The sequence below is a fragment of the Rhipicephalus microplus genome, chromosome 2, assembly GCF_043290135.1.
Source record: "Rhipicephalus microplus isolate Deutch F79 chromosome 2, USDA_Rmic, whole genome shotgun sequence".
In the NCBI taxonomy this organism is placed as follows: domain Eukaryota; kingdom Metazoa; phylum Arthropoda; class Arachnida; order Ixodida; family Ixodidae; genus Rhipicephalus; species Rhipicephalus microplus.
In genome coordinates, this window is record NC_134701.1 from 134377256 (window position 1) to 134398952 (window position 21697).

A 21697-nucleotide genomic window follows, 5' to 3' on the forward strand; every position below is an offset into this window, starting at 1 on the left:
TGCTAAGATTTCTTACATCTTATTTGTGGCAAGTTTGTAGTTTCCGATTGTCTACTCGGCCTAAAGAAACTGGTGTAGTCAGCGGACATCATTATTTTACTGTTAGAAGAAAAAACTCTGTCACTTTTAATAATGTAACGCACTCTTCAATAAACTCTTTTAATACGCTAACGTAGGCTGGGCGAGCTTGTGCCCGAGAATAATAGCACAGCTAGATTGTCTCGAGGATTCCCTTCTGCCTCTTCTTCTACGTTCTTCTTTTTTTCCGACACGGTTCGCGCGCAGCTGGGTCCCACAGGCTCGTGCGTCGCAAATCATCTAGAAGGCACAAGTATTTGCTAGCGCGCGTAATTTGAAGCCACATTGTGTCATTGCCCCCCTTTCCAGAGCGCATCGTGCCGATGCTTTTGTCAAACTGGTTGCATGGCAGTCATTCACAAACCCTCGTCGGGGATGTCGTTAACGTCAAAGAACAATGTATCTTCAGCGTTTCATTGCCTGTCGTGATATGGTTTCATCCTGACGACATGCACAGTTTCCGTGCGATGCCGCCGTCGGGATGAAATATCCTGTCCCTCTGGCATAACTTCGTAGTTGAGCGAGCCGACGCGGCGGAGCACTCTGTACGGACCGAAATAGCGGCGAAGCAGTTTTTCTGACAGGCCACGTATTCGTACAGGAATCCACACCCATACTCTGTCTCCTGGTGCGTACTGGACGTCTCTTCTTCGCAGATTGTATCGATGCGTGTCGGTTTTCTGCTGTTGGATAATGCGATATCGTGCCAGCTGTCTGGCTTCTTCTGCTCTTTGTATGTAGTCGTGAACGTCATAGTAATTCTCGGGCGTCTCGTCAATAGGTGACATTGCATCTAAAGGTGTCGTTACCGTCCGGCCAAAAACAAGTTGGAATGGCGTCATCCGTGTTGTCTCTTGCATCGCAGTGTTATAGGCGAATGTGGCATAGGGTAATATTTTATCCCAAGTACGGTGTTCTATATCAACGTACATTGACAACATATCAGCCAGCGTTCTGTTCAGTCGTTCCGTAAGACCATTTGCTTGAGGATGATATGCCGTCGTTTTTCTATGACTGGTGTGTGTCAATTTCATGATACATTTCATCAGGTCGGCCGTGAATGCAGTCCCTCGGTCCGTGATCAACGCTTTTGGAGCTCCGTGCCGCAGTACTATGTTGGAGACGAAGAATTCGGCTACTTCAACGGCTGATCCTTTAACAAAAGTAGCTGTCTCGGCATATCTGGTTAAATAGTCGGTCGCAACTATTATCCACCGTTTTCCCGATGACGACGTAGGAAATGGGCCCAGTAAGTCCATTCCCACTTGTGTGAATGGGGCTTTTGGTGGTTCTATCGGTTGAAGGAGACCTGCTGGTTTTAGCGGTGGCGTTTTACGTCTTTGGCAGTCCCGGCAGGTTCTGACATAGTGTCGTACAGAGCTAAGCAACTTCGGCCAGTAGTATTTAGTGTGGATGCGTGCTAACGTTCTGCTTATTCCTAAGTGTCCAGCTGATGGATCGTCGTGGCAAGCCTCCAAAATCTCTGGTCGCAGAGGTGAAGGGACGACAAGCAGGAATGTCGCTGTATTGTTGTCAAAGTTCCTTTTATACAGGATGTTGTTTCGTAGGACAAACGCTGACAAGCAGCGGACAAAAGGTCGTGGAACATCGACAGACTGTCCTTGTAGGTACTTGATCAAGAGGAGTATCTCAGGGTCGGATCGCTGCTGATGTGCCATCTCTGATGGTGTCACAGCTCCCAAGAAAATAAAATCTTCACCATCCTCGGTGGAAGCAGAAGCAGCAGGTTGAATCGGAGCACGTGACAAGCAGTCCGCATCACTGTGCTTGCGACCTGACTTGTACACAAGCGTGATATCATACTCCTGTAATCGCAAGCTCCATCGTGCAAGCCGTCCACATGGGTCCTTGAGATTAGCAAGCCAGCATAGCGAATGATGGTCGCTTATAGCCCGAAAAGGCCTACCTTATAAATATGGTCGAGACTTGCTGATAGCCCATACCACGGCAAGGCATTCTTTCTCGGTCGCTGAGTAGTTCACCTCAGCTTTCGAAAGAGTGCGACTGGCACACGCAATGACTCGTTCTTGTCCGTTTCGCCATTGGATGAGCACGGCCCCAAGACCTAAATTGCTTCCATCCGTGTGGATATCGGTTTCCGCTTCCTCGTCAAAATGCGCCAGAACAGGATGGCTTTGAAGGCATTTTCGTAGTTCATTGAAGGCATCCTCTTGTTCGGCAAGCCATACGAAAGGCATTTCCTCTTTTGTCAGCCGTGTCAGTGGTTCAGCAATTCGTGAAAAAATTTTAACGAACCGTCGATAATAGGCGCAGAGACTTAAAAATCGCCTAACAGCTTTTTTGTCTGTTGGCTTAGGAAATCTTGCTACGGCCTCAGTTTTTGCAGGGTCTGGGCGGACGCCTTCTGCACTGATGACATGACCGAGAAAAAGGAGCTCACGGAAGCCGAAATGACATTTCTGCGGTTTTATTGTCAAGTCCGCTGATTATCGCAGTGAGCACGGCCCGGAGCCTTTCCAAATGTTGCTCAAAGGTAGCAGAGAAAACTACAACATCGTCGAGATAAACCAGACATGACTGCCATTTAAGACCACAAAGTACTGTGTCCATCATCCGTTGGAATGTGGCGGGTGCTGAACAAAGGCCAAAAGGGAGTACCTTGAACTCGTATAAACCGTCCGGTGTCACAAACGCTGTCTTTTCGCGATCTCTTTCGTCAACTTCTATCTGCCAATACCCACTTTTAAGATCCAATGAGGAAAAATACCTGGCATTTCGCAGCCTATCCAGAGTGTCATCAATTCTTGGCAGAGGATAAACATCCCGTTTGGTGACGGCATTCAGCTTCCGATAATCAACGCAGAAACGTAAGGTTTGGTCTTTTTTCTTCACAAGAACAACAGGTGACGCCCATGGACTTGATGAAGGCTGGACTACATCGTCTCTGAACATTTCTTTAACCTGATTACCAATAGCTTCTCTTTCTCTTGGTGACACTCGGTAGGGATGCTGGTGTATTGGCCTCACTGACTCGTCGACAATGATGCGATGTTTGGCGACAGGAGTGCGTCGAACCTTAGATGACAACGAGAAACATTCGGCGAATTCCCTTAAAAGACCCTCTATTTGCTCTTTTTCGCTTGGTAGTAGGCCTGGCTCGATGTCGATGGCTGCAAGGACAGACTCCACGTCTTCGAAATCAGAATCATTGGTTTCAAAAGTTCGCAGCTCCGTAACCTGGACGAAATCATTCAGACTGGCGATGACGGTTCCTTTTGCAACATGCTGTACCTCATTTCCAAAGTTTGTGAGTAGAACGTTTGCACATCCGTCACGTAACTTAACAAGGCCTCGTGCCATGCAGATCCCTTTTTGGAGTAGTAAGGCAGTGTTGTTGCCAGCAAATCCTTCGAATTCACTGAATACTTTGTTGTTTACTGCGACAGATATGCTCGATCTTGGCGGCACCATGACGCCATCATCTGCAATACAAAGGTCATATACGTTTTCTTCCGTTTCAAAAGTAGCAATCGCGTGCCTAGTCGAGAATGAGACGGAAGATTCTCGCAAGTTAATTACAGCGCCATTAGCTCGTAAGAAATCCATGCCGATAATCATGTCTCTTGAGCATTCCGGCAGCACAATAAAACTGTCGACGTACGTGAAACCCCGTATTCCGATTCTTGCTGTGCATATTCCAGTAGGGTCGATGAGGTGCCCTCCTGCTGTGCGAACTTGTGGTCCCTTCCAAGGAGTCAGCACTTTCTTTAGTATTTTAGAAAGTCCGCTACTCATCACTGAATAATCTGCGCCGGTATCTACCAGTCCGATGACTTCGTAGCCGTCAACGAACACACGTAAATCGGAAGCAACGTCACTATCGAAGCACCGGTTTCTGAATCGGTCGTCGTTCAGAGTCAGCACTGGAGGTTTTTCTGCATTAGCGTCGACAGCGGCCTTGCCTCCACAGGTCGCTGACTCTAGTTTTCGCGACGTGGCTTGGGGAACGAGACCTTGGGGAGCTTGCTGAAGGTCGGGGGCTAGGCGATCTATACCTCCCCGTTGTCGTTGCCCGAGGTTGGTGTCGTTGGAAGCCACTTGAGGTTTGACGACCTGACAGGTATTCTTCAATTTCGAAGGGACGTTCACCATTTCGTGGTCGAGGTGCATTAACAGGAAAACCACGTAGTCCTGCCTGGCGGTAGTGGCACGTTCGGTAGAGATGACCAGGCTCCCCACAGTGGTAACACAGCGGTATCCTGTCGGGAGTACGCCAGACATCGCTCTTCTTTAGTCTCCTCTCTGGCGTTGGCTGCAGGGTGCTCAGCGGCATCGGGTACTGCATAGGTGTAGCCGCCGCGACGTCCGCACGTCCTGGAGGTCCTCGTAGTAGCACATCAGCACACGTCATTCTCGTCTTCTGTTGTAGTGGCGGCCCTGGCTGAGCGTTGCTCGAAGGTTCGCGTACCACCTGCCTGACCTCCTCACGGATCACATCGGCCAGAGACGAAAGCATTGGAGCGTTCTGGTCAAGACGCTGCCTCTGCAGCTCTTCTCGCACAACAGACCGCACCAGCTCGCGTAGTGCTTCCATGCCGTTACCGAAGGCTGGTGGCAACATGTCCAAGGAAGTGACGATCGCATCCCGGTTGTATAACCTTGCACGCTGTTGTAGCGTCCTTTCCATTGTAGTAGCCTCGGATTGAAACTCGGCGACGGTGCGCGGCGGGCTTCGAATTAGTCCGGCAAAGAGTTCTTGCTTCACGCCTCGCATCAGATGGCGCAGCTTCCTGTCTTCGCTCATATTTGAATCCGCTCGGCGGAATAAGCGAGACATGTCTTTCACATACATGGCGACAGTTTCGTTATTCCGCTGATTTCTTGTCTGGAGCGCAGCTTCAGCTCTCTCTTTGCGGTCTGTGTTCGGGAAAGCAGCGAGCAGCTCCCGTCGAAAATCATTCCATGACCGGAAGGTGGCTTCGTGGTTTTCATACCACGTTCGTGCGCTATCTTCCAGTGCGAAGTAAACACTTCCAAGTTTGCGCTCTTCCCCATATCCGTTAGCCTTTGCGACGCGTTCAAAGTGCTCAAGCCAGTCCTCTGCGTCCTCGTAGCTTTCGCCGTGGAAAGGCTTTGGTAGCATTGGCTGGTTTACTACAATGTTGGCTGGAGTGACCTGAGCTGTCATGTCAGTTGCGTACCCGTTCACAGCCGTTGATGTTCCAAGCGAAGTCGATAAAGGTGAAAATTCAGGACCCTCACCACGTAGGCGTCGACTGCAGCGCTGATGAACAGGCGTCAGCTCGTTGGGTTGAAATCGCTGTGGTTATGGACTGTGCTCCGTCACTCGAGAAGGGGCTTGGCATCACACCCAGCACTTCCACCAGATTTGTAACGCACTCTTCAATAAATTCTTTTAATACGCTAACGTAGGCTGGGCGAACTTGTGCCCGAGAATAATAGCACAGCTAGATTGTCTCGAGGATTCCCTTCTGCCTCTTCTTCTACGTTCTTCTTTTTTTCCGACACGGTTCGCGCGCAGCTGGGTCCCACAGGCTCGTGCGTCGCAAATCATCTAAAAGGCACAAGTATTTGCTAGCGCGCGTAATTTGAAGCCACATTGTGTCAATAATAAACTCAAGGAACCGAGCAAAACCTCTGAGGTAGCTTCTCGTGAAGATGACTTTAAAGCTTCAAGCAGAATCTAAATACATTACTGAGAGAAAGAGGGGGAGAGAGTGAGAACTCTTTATTAAAATGCAGAGAATTTAGCCGGCATATAAAATTCGCTGACTTGCTGCTCTGCGTGGGGAAGGAAATTGAAAATTTAAAGTTCGAATAGGGAGAGAGAGAGAGAGAGAAAAAAAGACATTACTGACATTTTAAATATTTGGTGGATATACAAGAGAAATAAAGGTTCGTGAAGATGTCTCGCCGACGCCGCATCCTGTCACAATTAACGTGCCGCGATTCCCTCGAGGAATTATTATAGAAAACTTGGTTATTGTAGTTGTTAACCGAGACTTGTCCGAGGCCACTCGTATGGTTATTGTAATATTGAAATGAAAATTAAGTGTACGTCCGAACGCGCTAATATTTCACCAGCGTTATTTCGAGTGGACTGCGAATATTTCTCATAACACAGATTACGGCAGAAAATCAGGTGTCCCCGCCCATTTATACTCGCCTGAACGCCCCTTTTATGCGAATAGTAAATTGCATAAATAGCCATCTGATCTTTCCCAAAATCTTTCGCGGTCAATGTGAAACAATGTTTGCACATTTGTAAAACGACTGAGCAGTCGCTTTTTATTGATGGCCCGAGTAATTTGAGCATTGTTTATTGTTATATTTAGCCTTTCTCTAAATATCTGTGACGGCAATCACGAGAATGTACCAATACGTCCGTGATATTGCGGTCTCCGCTATTCCGACCCAGCTATATTCTTCTGTGTAGAGTCCATTTTATCACCTCTTCGAGGCCCGCCTCGGTGGTGTTGTGGTTTCGGTGCTCCGCTGCTGACCCGACTGGTCGCGCGTTCGATGCCGGTGGCGGAGACTGCATTTCGAAAGAGGTGAGAGAGAGAAGAAGGGAATTTAGGAAAAGTAAAATACTAAAAGCCAGTGCAGTAGCATAAATCCACAACATCACTTGAGGGGACGAAGATCTTGGAATAAACACCATAATATTTTATATGCTTTATCTTATTTATATAACATTGAAATTATGCAGTTACAATCTTATGTGAACAGAAATGGGCATGATATTCAATACTGTGTAATAATAATAATAATAATAATAATAATAAGATTAATAATAATAATTGTCATCTTGAGTTGTTCAAACCAAATAACAGGCCTGTCAAAGCCAGACAGTGGCTTGGAGGACTTGGCCCGGCACATCGGCAGACAAGAGATGACATATATATTGAAAAGCTTTTCATGTAAACAATCTGAAAAAGAATACGTGTAACTCATTGACGCTATATATAAACACAATAACAATCGAGAATGAAGTTAGCGGAAGCAATACTACCTGAACATAAGAAATGTAAAGACCAGCATTGAAAAATTTTAAACAGATTATACCCAGTATGCAAGAAACTAGAAAACAATAATAATGCGATAACTAATGAAGCTATAAAGAGACCTTGGGCTCTTTCGTAGACTGCGTTTAGTTGTTGCCGAATAGACACTGTCGGGCATGTCATTAAAAACATTAGGGACATAGACCTTTCTAGTAGGTTTGCCATATCGTGTTCTGACGAGTGGTTCAGAAAAGCGGGCAGTTTTTCTAAATATACGAGGGGTAATGCATTCGTTTTCGAACTGAGAGCCCCAGAAATGCCGTAATACAACAGTTTGGTTAAAGGACGCTTTGAAAGACGGTAGGCGAAGTAGAGAAAATAAATTCACATTGTCTGTTGAAGAACAATTATACACAGTGGATTTCAACACACTTTTTGAAAGATTGTCGACCCGATGCTGCCATCGCGAAGAACAGAAAGCAAATAAAGTGATGCCATATCGTGGGATACTATACGCAAGAGCAAGCATAATTGTCACTTTAATATTGGTGAGTGCAATTGAAAAGTAACCACGAGATTTTGCGTAGTCTGTCACAAATGTAAGCCAAATGATCAATCCAGGATAGGTTGATATCGAAGAATACGCCAAGATATTTTATTGAATTAACATATTCAATGGGAGTACACTTACAGGAGGCGCAATCACGGGCATGAAAAAGTAGGGGTGCATTCGTAACCATTGCTTTCAATGGATTTTTAAAACAAATTATTTCGTTTTTTTACTCCAAGCAATTATTTACTCCAAGCGATTATTTGTAAACCATGACGCAGCCTCATAAACACTGTCTTGTAGTAGTGACAACGCTTTATTGTAACATACCTGTTTCGTAACAGAACAGTGTCGTCTGCATACTGAAATACAAGACATTTTGGAACAGCAGCAGTAAAATCATTTATGAATATAATAAATAAAAGAAGAGATAAATCGGATCCCTGTGATACACCAGCTTTCAAGGGAAGTCTATAACTGAAAGGTAACTGATTGTGTAACCGCACTAACTGGGAACGATCAGAAAGATAATTCTTAAGAAAGTCGTAGAACGGACCCCTAAAGCCAAGAAAATAATTTTTTTCAAGCAATATAGAGTGGTTTACGGTGTCAAATGCTTTAGAGATATCAAGAAATAAAGCACAGGCAAACATGTTATGTTCCAAAGCATCATTGAGTTCATCAGAAAATTCCTCAAGTAGGTCAATTGTGCCACGACCTGCGACAAAACCAAACTGGCGGCTTGAGATGAACGAAAATTTATCTAGAAAGTAAATCATGCATTGCAATAAGAATTTGTCAATTATTTGAAATAAGATAGGTAAAACTGAAATAGGTCGGTAACTGTGAAGGCTATCTTTTGGTCCACCTTTAAATAGTGGCTTTACAATTGCTGTTTTTAAGTCTGATGGAAGAGAAGCCGTCTCCAGGAATCCATGAAGCATGAAAAGCAGAACTTCTGATAATGCGTCCAGATTCCGCTGCAGCAAAGATACAAAGATACCGTCAATACCTGCTGGTTTCTGCCTTTTGAAGCCGAAAACTATTCTAGTGAGGTCATCTATTGTTAAAGTTGGAAGGAAGGGCAAGGCAGAAGTTGATTTCTTTAAATCAGTACGGCCTTTCGCCGCCGAAGGAAGTCCACCAGACACAATTGCGAAGTGGCGATTGAAAAGATCAGCTGTATGCGCAGGGTCCCCAGTAAACGCATCAGTAGGATTAGCATCGCTATTTTCTTTAGCTGGAAGATGGTTTATCAGTGACCACATCCGCGCCGGGTTTTATAATAATAATAATAATAATAATAATAATAATAATAATAATAATAATAATAATAATAATAATAATAATAATAATAATAATAATAATAATAATAATAATAATAATAATAATAATAATAATAATATAATAATAAAATATTTATAATAATAATTAATATTATAATTATATGTTACTATAATAAATTATTATTATTATTATTATTATTCTTATTATTATTATTATTATTATTATTATTATTATTATTATTATTATTATTATTATTATTATTATTATTATTATTATTATTACTATTATTATTATTATTATTATTATTATTATTATTATTATTATTATTATGTTCGCTGAAACAGCAGTATGTACCATTCATAGATATCGTGTGAAGCAGCGACTAAAAGTTCACACAGGGCACACGAAATGCGCCCCTATTGGTCCAAGCTTGTGTGCGTCCGCCCTTGAGCAGGAAAGGCTGCGCACTTCTATATTAGTATCCAATACCACGTTCCTACGAAAAAGAAAAGTAGCCCACGGTTAAAGAAAAGAAAACACGCCCGAGCAGGGGCTCGAACCCTGGACCAATAATCTCTTTAATGCTGCATCAGTTATCGCGTTTTTATTTTTTTCTAGTTTCCTGCATACTGGGTATAATCTGTTTAAAATTTTTCAATGCTTGTCTTCACATTTCTGCTGTTTAGGTAGTATTGCTTCCGCTAAATTGATTCTCGATTGGTATTGTGTTTATATGTAGCGTAAATGAGTTACATGTATTCTTTTCCTGATTGTTTACATGAAAAGCTTTTCAATATATATGTCATCTCTCGTCTGCCGATGTGCCGGGCCAAGTCCTCCAAGCCCCCGTCTGGCTTTGAGAGGCCTGTTATTTGTTTTGTACAACTCAAGATGACAATAAAGATTATTATTATTATTATTATTATTATTATTATTATTATTATTATTATTATTATTATTATTATTATTATTATTATTATTATTATTCACTGAAATAGCAATCTGTACCATTCATAGATATTGTGCGAAGCAGCAACTAAAAGTTCACACAAGGCGCACGAAATGCGCCACTATTGGTCCAAGCTCGTGTGCGTCCGCCCTTGAAGAGGCAATGCTGCGCTCTTCTAAATTAGTATCCGATACCAAGTTCCTACGAAAAAGAAAAGTAGCCCGCGAATAAAGAAAAGAAAACACGCCCGAGCAGGGGCTCGAAGGCTGGACCGTTAGGTTAAAAAGCCTAACGCTCTACCGAGTGAGCTACCCAGGCTTTTTTTTTTTCTTTCTTTATTGCCTGTGTACATACAACAGCCGCAAACAAATATACATCGAACAAAGGAGAAACATGAAACAAAGAAAAGAGGTAAAAAGCGTCATATTTAACGGGCTTTTTAAAATTTCTTCATCTGTAGAAGGCTTTCTACTTGATGAAGCCATTCGGGCACCTCTTGTTGAACCTCTTGTGATTCCACGAACGAACAGACAGATTGAAAGAAGTATTGCCTAACCAGACGTGCATTAACATCAGCATGGTGCACCGCCATTCTAGATTGCCATATACCGTGCAGGCCCAGTAACAAAACTAGGTCGAAAGGTATTCCTTCTTCATTTGATACTGGTAGAAATCTGATGCCATAGGCATCGAGAGGCCGATCCTTTTTCAGAGTCCTTTGGAGAACATCCCAGAAAAAGACTACACCCCAGCAGTCCAAGAAAACATGTTCGATTGTTTCCGGCTTTTCACAGAGAAGGCAATCAACACCCCAAGGAACGAATAAGCTATTTTCTTGCTTCTATGTTTTCGCGGGCAAGGTCCCAGTGTGCAATTTAAAGAAAAAGGATTTCGCTCCAGGTGATACCTCCATTTTTTTTTTACACGGCTTAAGACATTTTGGCCTGGGCCTACATGGTATAATGTTTTACTTAGGGGAACAGGAAGAACTGTTTCTACTAAAATTTGTATAACGTTTCACGCGACACCGTACTGAGGTATTCCAATAAAAAACTCGTTTTTAGAAAAAGACATGAATCAACAACTTCTTTCAGGAAACCTCTAATGCTTGCTTTCATGTGGCCAGATGCTACCACAAATTCTGGCAACCGTCTTTCAAGCTTAAGCTGTATAACAGTACGTATGAATGGGTCTGGATTATTTCGGAAAAACATAAACCGATTAACTGACGAAGGTACAAATGACACAGACCAAGTCTCCAGAGCGAACTCGTCTGAACAAGTTAGTTCTACTTGTTCGCTCCCAGGAAGAACCCCACAAGAAAACAGCAAATATTCTATGAAGCATCTGTAGATTCACACATGAACAATGTCATACCTGAAGGACATACCAGAGCTTACTGATTAAAAATACGTTAAAAAGGGTCGCTCTGGCAAAAATTGATAGCTGGAAACCATTGAGTTGTTCAGCTTTTTCTCGTAGCTCCATGGCCTGACGCCGCCAGTATGGTTCACTGTCACAATTATATTCTAATGGTACACCTAGGTATCGTACCGGAGTAGTAGTCCATGAAATACCAGCCACAAATTGTGGAGTCACAGGCCATTCGCTATGCCAGTAACCTACGCACTTGCTCCAATTTACCAAACTACCACTTGCATTACAATAAAGGTTCACAATTTTTATGGTTTCAGCGATACTATCGTAATCTTTACAAAGCACAGCTATATCATCTGCGTATGCCAGTACTCGTACTTCAGCTTCTTGTAGTTTGTACCCTACTATGTTACTGCTTTTCATGACCTTTTGGCAAAATGACTCTCTATAAATTGAAAATAGGAGGGAAGACAAAGGGCAGCCTTGTCGTACAGAACGTCTGACATTAATTCGTTTCCCAAGAACTTTGTTGATGATTAGCCGAGTTTTACATCCAGTATATGCCATTCGAACTGTATCTGGAATTACTTAGCCAACTATGACATAGTCTCACAAAAGAAAAAGAATTTCTTGCAGTACTCGGTCAAATGCTTTTTCTAAATCTATCTGGATCATCACGATGTTATCGTTTGTGTCATCTCAGCACTACAATACACTTCGTGCCTTGTGAATGTTTGTGAATATAGTGCACCCTTTAATTCCACATGTCTGGTGGTCACCTACAATGTTTTTAATAACTGTCTGCAGTCTCCTTGCTAGCACTTTCATCATAATCTTGTAGTCGATATTTGATAGACTGATTGACCTGTACGATTTCACTTCACGTAATTTAACAGCGTCTGCAGTTCTTGGAATTAGTATAGTATGAGATAGCAGAAAAGAAGGTGGCAGAATCTTTATGTCTAAAGCTTCGTTAAAAACCGCTGCTAAGATAGGTGCTAGTTCGTGTTTGAATTCCTTATAAAATGCAGCTGTTAACCCATCAGGTCCTGGGGACTTACCCAAATGGAGGGCAATAATTGCTTTTGTCACTTCCGGTTCAGAAATAGGACATTCTAAACTGTCTTTCCTGCAGTCTTCAACATTTGCATTAATTTTAAAAATTCATTCTTGAATTCATCTACATTTACTTTATATTTATCAAATAATGTGGTGTAGTACTCGTTGAAAGCATCCTCTATATATCTCTGTTCACTTGTAACGTTACCCCTGTATTCAACTGATGTATAGCATTCCGCTGAGCATTTCGTTTTTCGAGACCAAGCATTCTTTTGGTCGGTTTCTCACCTACGGTCACTTTCTCTGCCCTACGATACTTCTCCTCATCAATTTGTTCTAATTTGGACTTTACTGACTTTATATCATTTATGAATAAGCCTGGCGTTTTGCTTTCCTCTGCTAGCAGTTCTTTCAGATTTGAGCGTAGGGTTCTTACTGCTTCGCTCTTTCCGTGTTGAATTACACATGAGCGTTCTATAGCTTTCAATTTTATATTCTGTTTAAATTGTTCCCACTTCACTCTATATTTTATCTTCATTGTCTATTTAAACCAACGCCTCTCGAATACTGTCCATAAATATTTCGTCTCCCAAGAGATTAGAATTTAGCTTCCACGTGTCCTAGTTAAATACTGGTCTACGTCTATTTCTTTTACCTATTACAAATGATACTAAGCAATGATCACTAAATGAAATAGGGAGGACATTGTACTCACTGATAATCGGAATTAAATCCAGTGATACGTAGGCCCTATCTAGGCGCGCATGACTGGAGCCTTGGAAGTGCGTATACAGTGTTGGTCCTTTACCAATACACTCTGCAACATCCTCAAGGTCTAAGTCAGAAATCAGATTCGTTAACGCGACTGTGCTTGAGTCGTTGAAATTGGATGTACTTGTTTTATTATCGGCACTGATCACACAATTAAAATCTCCCATAAGGATGACTATGCGATCGCATTCACAATAAGTACGAATTTTGTCGAATGTTACACACCGTTCATCAACTTTAAGAGGTGCATATAAACAAATCACTCGCCAATTAAGAGAAAAGAAGGTCAAATCACATACAACAAACCTTCCGGATGAGTCAGACGTGACGTTTTGAACACTGGCACCTAAACTATTCCGCACAAAGATCACACACCCTGCCGACCTACCAACTGCATGACTGACGCTGGTGGTGTAGCGTCCGGTGAAACGTTGCAGTAGGCTCTCGGTGGCGTCCACGCTCTCCACTTTGGTTTCCTGAACTGCAATAATGTCCAAGTCTTGTTCCATGGCTAGTCTGTAGAGCTGAGTCTGTTTCTTCCTGGAAGCCAGTCCTCGTACATTGAGCGTCGCTGCTTTCACGAACCCGCTCAGCGACGTGATCGGTGAGCGGGTCCAAGCTGAGAGCCCTGCACGTTCACTTATTGGGCTCTCGTCGTCCAGGGTGGATCCATGTTGTTCACCTTTAGTTTGAGCGGCCATCGTCGCGTTTGAGCGACGACGACCATTGTCGGGCAGCGTTTCGTTTCTTGCCTCCACTGACCACCTTCCACTGCACTTCCGACTTTACTTGCGTTTCGTCTACTTGAGCACCGTCGTCTGAATCGCGACGGCGTTTTGCAGACGCCGATTCTAATTCCATGCTTAAGGTATCCAGGTCACTAGGCAAATCCTCGTTTTCGTGCGTTTCGTTCGCCAAAGAGTGCTGTGAAGCCGAGTTGAGAGGAGTCGAAGCAGCGTTGGCCTGGGACGCCGGCGTTTCAGGGCGCGTTGCTTGCAGCTGCGACGTGGCGTGCATCGCAGGCGCAGGACGCGTCTGTTCGCTAGTCGTTGGGGCCGCTTGACTTCCCATTTTCCGTTCGGCGTTCGTGTCCAGGGCTGAAGAAACTTGCTTGCTTTTCTTCAGCACCGGCGTGTCGTCCGATGTCGTCTGCTTCTGTGGTGTCGCAGGCAAAGACGCTTGTTCAGATTCCTCCTCATCTATGAAAAGTTCACTCTGTTCAGTCTCTGGACGTCGCCCTGCAGCTCGTTCGTATGAACGGTTACACTCGTCCTGCTCATGACCGAAAGAGTGGCATTCGCTGCACCTTGGGACCTTACAATCGCGTCGCATATGCCCCGTACTTCGGCACCGCAAGCACAAAGGCGGTCTTCCCGGCACCACGACCAGTGCCGTACTGCTGCCAATACACACCTGATGGGGCAGTTGATCCACAGAAACGCCATCTCGTAGTTGCATGCGTATTACACGAGTGGTTGATTCAACTCCTTCAAAATCCTCGACTCTCCATCGGTCATCGGTCACCTCCTTAACGTCACCGTATTCATAGAAGGCACGTCAAATAGCGTCTTTCGTAACATCGAACGCTAGCCAGTGCGATTTCATTTTAACCTCTTGCCGCGTCCGGTCAATGACGAGACATGCCCGGTCTTTAACTTTAAGAACGCCTGCGTCTGTCAGCGCTTTCTTTGCTTCCACGGTCTTCATGTTCAATAGCCACACGTGCGACATCTGATATGCTCCGATGCTACTTACTTGTTGTATGACGCCTAAGTCTTTGAGAGGTTTCCTGAAGTCGTCGATGCGATACGGTCGGCCGCTGACGTTGCAGTGTAGAGCTACTGCTAGACGCATCGCTTCACCTGATGCCAACGAAGGCAGAATAATCCTGTAGTCTTTTGGAACGAGGGGAGACGCTGTACCGCGGCCAGCGTCGGCCGCTGTCGCTGCTCGGGACGAGCTTTCTATCCTGCGTCCGAACCAACCGGCGTCCAGAAGCAGAATGACTGAGCTACCCGGGCATCGGGAGTGCGCATCGTAATACTGCTGAAACTAAAGTAAAAAAGGAAGAAATGAAATGTTCTGTGCGTGTTTCCGTTAAGAAACTGAGGCAGCACTTGTATGTCTTGCGTCAATTTTAAAAGCGGATCATTTCTTGGTCGCACAATGTCACGCTTCGGCATGGCGCCGTGCACACCTCCACTGCACATGCTCGGCTCGTCTTGTCCCCTTTTGAACGCGGGTGGTGTAAATAGAGTTGAAGGATGGGACTTTTCGATTTTCACGCAGGTCACCAAATGTATATATATAATCTGTTCTTTATTCTGGTACACAATACAGGTTTTGCATTGCTCGCGTATGAACTGGGGAGCCTTCATGTGCGCGCGTCTCCGTGTTTTAGGGTGGTGACAACACCGATCATGGTTGCTTACAAATGGCTAAAACAGCCCCCATACTTGACGGGCCGCCATATTGGTTCTGAGTGGTCACTCATTTACATTGACGGCAGCGTGGGTTTCAACGAGAAGAGGGTATTTTTTATATAGCAAGTGCTGAAGGCTAAAAGGTTCTTTTCTGAAGTTAGCCGTGGTTTGGTAGAACAGGAAAGACATGTTCGTGACTCGAGTTTGTATAAACTACTGTTAAAACAGTTCGTTTCTCCCACATGGTAGACCCACGCATTGGCGGAGTGAGGTTATTTAGGGAGTCTATTTTTGCGAGGTGAAGAACCTCGATGTCACTATGAATGGACTTCAATGTCTGAGCGCTGTCAGGAAGCATATTCACCTTAGCACTGCAAATACCTCAAAGGCCTGTTATTGCAAGGCTCGAAACCATGCTTTTTATATGATGGAACTCGTAACGGCACGGAAGGCAGAACAAACAACCGGGTAGCTCGCTATGTTCTCTGTAAACCGAATAGCTCAGCTAGTCTGTTTCTCATACCCCAAATATTGCGTTTATCCATAATATAATTTCCTACAGCAAGTTTAGTTCCTGCGAACGAATCTGTACAATGACTGCTTAAAAACCTTACAAGCTGTAAGCATTGACCGAAAAAGTAGGGCATTCATGCACATTACACCCACCTCCCCCTAAGCCCACAAGCCTGTATATTAGGCTAGAAGAAAAGCAAAGGGGACCAACGAGGGAGAAATCAAGTTTTTCCAGGTCAGATTTTATTGCAAACAGCATCCAAACGGCATGTGGCCTTGTGTCTTCAAACCATCCTGCCTCCTTTGCTGGAAGCTTGTGTCCTCGCAGTGGGCCTAGAGTAAAGCAATAAGACGAAAAATCACTCACGGCTCCGACCACATATACGTAGTTCATACACATTTTCTCTACAAGCACTAAATAAAAGCGGAGTTTACGATAAGAAATCATCTGTGTGTCTGGTTATGAAACAAAAGGACGACACAAATAACGATGCACCACATAGGGCATATCTGAGTTATGGGCTGACAACCGACTTGCTTAGTGCACATATACTGCTCCTTTCAGGACCGACAGATAGACAGTAGGATGGACGGACACGAACAGTAAATCTGTCGCATTCTATGTTATTAAAGAGAAGTCCTGTTTGCAATTATTGAGCGAGTTTTGGTGTGGTTACGCGTGTCATTGAAGCGAAGAACGAATACCCCATGGCAAGCCGCACAAAAAGTTAGTTGCGTTGCAACTGTGCAAGACAAGTGCCTACAGGGAACGCATTCATCGGCTCGTCTGTCTGCCTCTCCAAATGCCCTTCGTCAGCGACAGAGGCAAAATTGCAGGAATGCGAACATCTGCCAGCAAAGGAAGACGCGAATGGGAGCGTCTGTAGGTGGCTTACGGGCCTGGCGTTTTCCGCGACGAATGCAGCGACGGCTTCGGAAACCGACAAAGTGCAGATAGTGAATGCATGCAACCGCGCATTCGACTAGTCATATCATTCGATTGAGGAACTGCGCTTCGACTACAAGGATTAACAAGCATACTCAATCATCTTCCGCTCGCACAGCGTAGCCGAACGAAGCATAATTCATTATTATACAGAGCACGTTGTCGTGCTTACTTTGCTCAAACTGCTTTTCGCTGCATGGTTAAGTCAGCCATTTCACGAAATGTGCGGTGATATACTCAACGCACTCGCAATACAACGGGTACTCACCTCACAAACACGGCGAGAAGTAGTCGCCTCCAAGCAGTCTCACTTCACTTGTGTAGCTCAGCGTTTCCGTAGGCTACAGCAAGTCGGGAAGCGGGAAGGTCTCCAGATGGTTTTGCATTGTGGCACGCAGCACCCTGGCATTTACACTTCAAAGTTCTTGTAGATGCGCTTAGCACGGGGGTGGTGTCGTAGCGGAAGCTACGTCTATGGGGTAATCAAACGCAGCTCATACCACAGCTTGCACACCCGCGCCAACATGCAGCTGGTGCAGTGCGACGGAGCAGGAACGCCTGGCCGCAAGAACCAACATGGCGCCTGTTGCCACGGAAACCGGGACTGGCAACATTGTGCTTTAGCGGGTGGCGGCAAGTGGTGGGTCAAAGGCTGTCACCACCCTAAAACACGGAGACGCGCGCACATGAAGGCTCCCTAGTATAAACGTGCAGAAACTGCACCGTGTGTTTGCAGTATTTATATATAAGGGGATCAGTGTGGGAACGCTCTAGTCGCACGAATTTTTTTCGCCGTGTTTGGTTCTGTGGCCTCAGTCTGTCACATTTGTTTTAAAGACAGGTCGTTAGTCGTTTTATGCTCGTGCGAGACACAGGAGACCCGTTTTTGCGTGCAGTTATTCAGCTGAGGCGCATAAGACTTCTTCACTCGTTGTCAACTCGGACTGTGTGCGTGCGTTGGGTGCTTTATGGCTATTTAAAAGAATTCGTCGGTATATGAAATTTTTATTGGCACGTTTTTTTAGCTAGTATCTGGCGAGAGTAAAACGAAAAAGTTTGTATAGAGACGTTCTCGCCTGAGTAAAAAAAAATGCCTGTCCCTTCTAGTTCAAAATCACATTTCTTTAAGTTCCATCTAGAAGTTTGAAACGTGGGTGCAAGAAAGGGGTCTATTTGTAGCGTTGGAAATGCACTGTTTTCTCTGTCGTAAACCTGAAACCATCGAACAAGTTTTTTTCTGGGTTGTTGGGAAGGTGTGTCCTTCTAAGATATTCTGCACAGAACTATCAAAAAAGATTTACCAATTGATGCCTTTATACGCGCTCAGGTTTTTACCAGTTAATGAAGAAGACGATGAAGCAGCTTATAATACTGTTATGTTGCTCAGCTTTCGCAGTGTTTAGAAAATGCACATGGCAGTCCACCATCCTTACATCAATACACTGTCCATTCGTGAATACTTCTGCCAAAGGATCATGCATTTTATTGAAGAGTGTAAAATTCAAGACCAATTTTCAGAGTGGCTCAAAGAACTTGGGGCACATATTCATATAACAGAACTCTAGTCACTATATAACCATTTTGTTCATTACCTCTGTATGTACTGTTTATGCCTGTATTGATATTGCATGGTGTGCAAAAGTTAGTAATAAAAAAAAAGTGTACAAAGCGGTGAAGCGCGCGTTCGGAATCCAGTCAAGAGCGTCTCCTCTCCGTCCGATACTACGACGACCCCAAGCAATAAAAATCTTACACTCATTGCCTTCGGTTCTTCTTCATGGAAAAAATAATAAGAATAAAGACTAAATAACAATTAGGTATTCCCAAGCCATACCCGATTACACAACATTGACTCGATACCCTCACCACTCTTGAATATTTCAATGGTAGTTATTACTTGCACTATTAATATTGTCGTTGCTCATCGTCCTGCCAATTCTCGTTCACGAATATCTGCCCAAGAACAAGCCGTACGGCTGATTTTGGCATAGGGTGCGCGTATGCTAATGTACACGTAGGCGTTGTTCCTCTTTCCCTCAGTGTAGGGTGCCTCGATGTACTCCTCTGCGCACATCGAGGCACCCTACACTAGTGGTGATGTGAGCACTGCAATCGCTGTGACGTGTACGGTTAGGTCACATGATGTCACTAGTGTTAAGGAAAGCTGGCGGTTCAATGCGTTCTTATACCCTCGATTTCACGGCGCTTCTCCATTTGAACAGCGTTATTTTGCTCTCACTTTATGTTTGCGGATGCCTAGAGGCTACGCGATCCAGGAAAGTTCAGTAAATGTTACCGATGACATGGCACTTTTCTGCTCCGTGCCATAGGGCACTGCGCACGCAAATGAGCTTGGCCTCAGTTTTCACTTTTACCCCTACCCTGGTTTGACAGAACATGAAGTGGCCATCACATTCATTTCGCTATTATTATTACTTAAAGTCTGTGGCGCTATAATGGGCACCGACCGCGAATATATAACCTAACAGCAAGGCGTTTGAGCTCCAACATGGGAGCCTTGTTCACAACGAAATGAAAGGGCGAGCAATCTAGGTATGAATCTCCTAAATATGACTTACCAACATGCACACACGTGAGGTAAGTTCCCATCATTGCGATAGAGCGTGTGCACCATACTCTCTATTTTCAGAGACTCAAGATAAAGCCGAGAGGCCCTTTTCTCTCTCTCTCTCTCTCTCTCTCTCTATATATATATATATATATATATATATATATATATATATATATATATATATATATATATATATATATATATATATATATTATTGCTGCTTGCCTTCTCGCAGTGTATTTTGTGGCCAGTTGCTTCAGTGTGTTGTGTGTTAGGCCACCACTTTCAATGAAGCCTTCTTTATTAAGTCCTAGATTCACTGCTCGAGTCTTTGCTGAAAGTCACTTGCCTCGCCGACGTAGGTTACAACCCCCCTGACCCCTCTACGATTATATACGCCACTGTGCACTGTACTGTGTGCACTGTCAGTAAACGTTAAAGGAACTGCCAAATGATTTTTCTCCACCCATTTTGCTTTTAGGGCGTGACAGAAAGCTCGATCTTTGTAGTGTCTGTAACTGCAGTAGTTAAGCCTAAAACACGCCGTTATTTTGGAAGCAGTATTTCACAGTTTGAAAGGCACAAATGTATACATATAGCTTTCCTCTAGCAACGCTGAAAATCTAAAGCGATACCACCAGCCATTCCTACGATTTGTGAAACTCGTCGCCGTTCTGCTTTCGCATGGGTTCTGGTAACCGTGCTTAACAAGCTTTATTTTGATATTTTCAGCTATATTTGAGAACAAAAAGCTGTTACAATAAAACTACGTGGCATTGCACCTTGTATGCATTTGTACCGAGTTCTGTGCGCCTCCCCTCGAAGCTGGTGGTTTGTCCCGGCTTCGTTACTCTCTCGATACACAAGCCGAGCCAAGTAACAGAAAACGGCACTGTATACGCAAATTCACCGCAATGCTGCATAGCAATGCACGTCATTTCTGAGATAAAGTGTAGGTAGCAGAACTATGTCCCTTCAAAATCTTAGCGACCTGGATACAGCGTGTAGGGTTGCATGAGCACGCTGAAAAGTTGCTCAAGACACTGTGACGAGCATGAGATCACCACGTCGCGCTAACGCAAGCAGTGCTACTGTGACGCATATTACTAACTCAGGCCTATATGCACATCGTTATGGAGTAATATATTTTCATGTTTAATAACACCATAGTTTGAATGCGAACAAAAGTTTCGTCTACTACGTACAGCAATAAATGGTCACGTAGCCAGGTACGTCGTATCATTCACATGGTTTTGCTGCCATGGGCCCCCCAGGTTATTTTTCGCGATTTTGCCTAAAAAAACGTGTGCGCCTGTAAGCTTATATGTCCGGTCCATCTTAAAGGGATATTGAACAAAATTGGAAGACCTGACGAAACTTCTAAGCCTTTGCCAGCTCAAACATCCACTTTAGAAGATGGTGGAGGTTCATCGTGGAAGCCTCCCTCCTTAGTAATCTAATGTATGAGGGAGATTAGGCACCCTACCCCCCTCCCCCCCGTCTTAGTGAGAGTGGCTGCCCCCCCCCTTCCACCTGCACAAACCTAAGCAAATGACACGCTGATTTCAAGGGAACTTTGTCGCAGCTTCTTTTGCGTGCGTAGAGAGCACAATGAAGTGGGTATGTTTACCAAATTAACAATTGGTACAGACACCTCTAAAAAAAGTTGCGTACTCTGTTGCGTGCTTTTATTCGTTGGTTTTTTTTATTGGTCTGGCATTTACGTGTTCACTGGTCAAACTTCATTGTGAGGTAGATGCAATCCAAAGATAACTAAAATTGTGTGCGCACGGCAAAAATACGTCGAACTCCTAGTTTGTGCATCTGTATAGAAGGTCATATGAATAGTAAAAATTATTTTTATTTTCTTCTATCTCTGGCGTAAAGATAATTAGCGATAATATCTCCAGTTAAAATAAGTGTTTCGGTGAGCAGTCTTGCGGCAGGGGCGCGGTTTCATTGACGCCAGCTGCACCCTGTCGTCAACCTACCTCGTCACTCGCCAGCGCGCCAGCAACAAACAGCGCCACGTCGCGGTGCATAGAATCCGGTTTCTCTGCCACCACTTGGGAAGACGCCCATTCGCGACACATGGAAAACCTTTCTAGCCACTATAGCTCAAGACTAAATAATCAACTCTGGGCCATTCAGCCGGCCAAAGA

General features: G+C 44.3%; 1 long non-coding RNA gene across 1 annotated transcript in view; it reads right to left on the bottom strand.

The window, feature by feature from the left end:
- Positions 1 to 6385: 6385 nt before the first annotated feature.
- The window catches only part of LOC142786314 (uncharacterized), a 70452-nt gene continuing 55140 nt past the window's right edge, over positions 6386 to 21697 (bottom strand). Inside the window, exon 2 of the long non-coding RNA XR_012889003.1 lies at positions 6386 to 6619. This is a non-coding gene — a long non-coding RNA (uncharacterized LOC142786314). The remainder of the gene's footprint in view (positions 6620 to 21697) is intronic.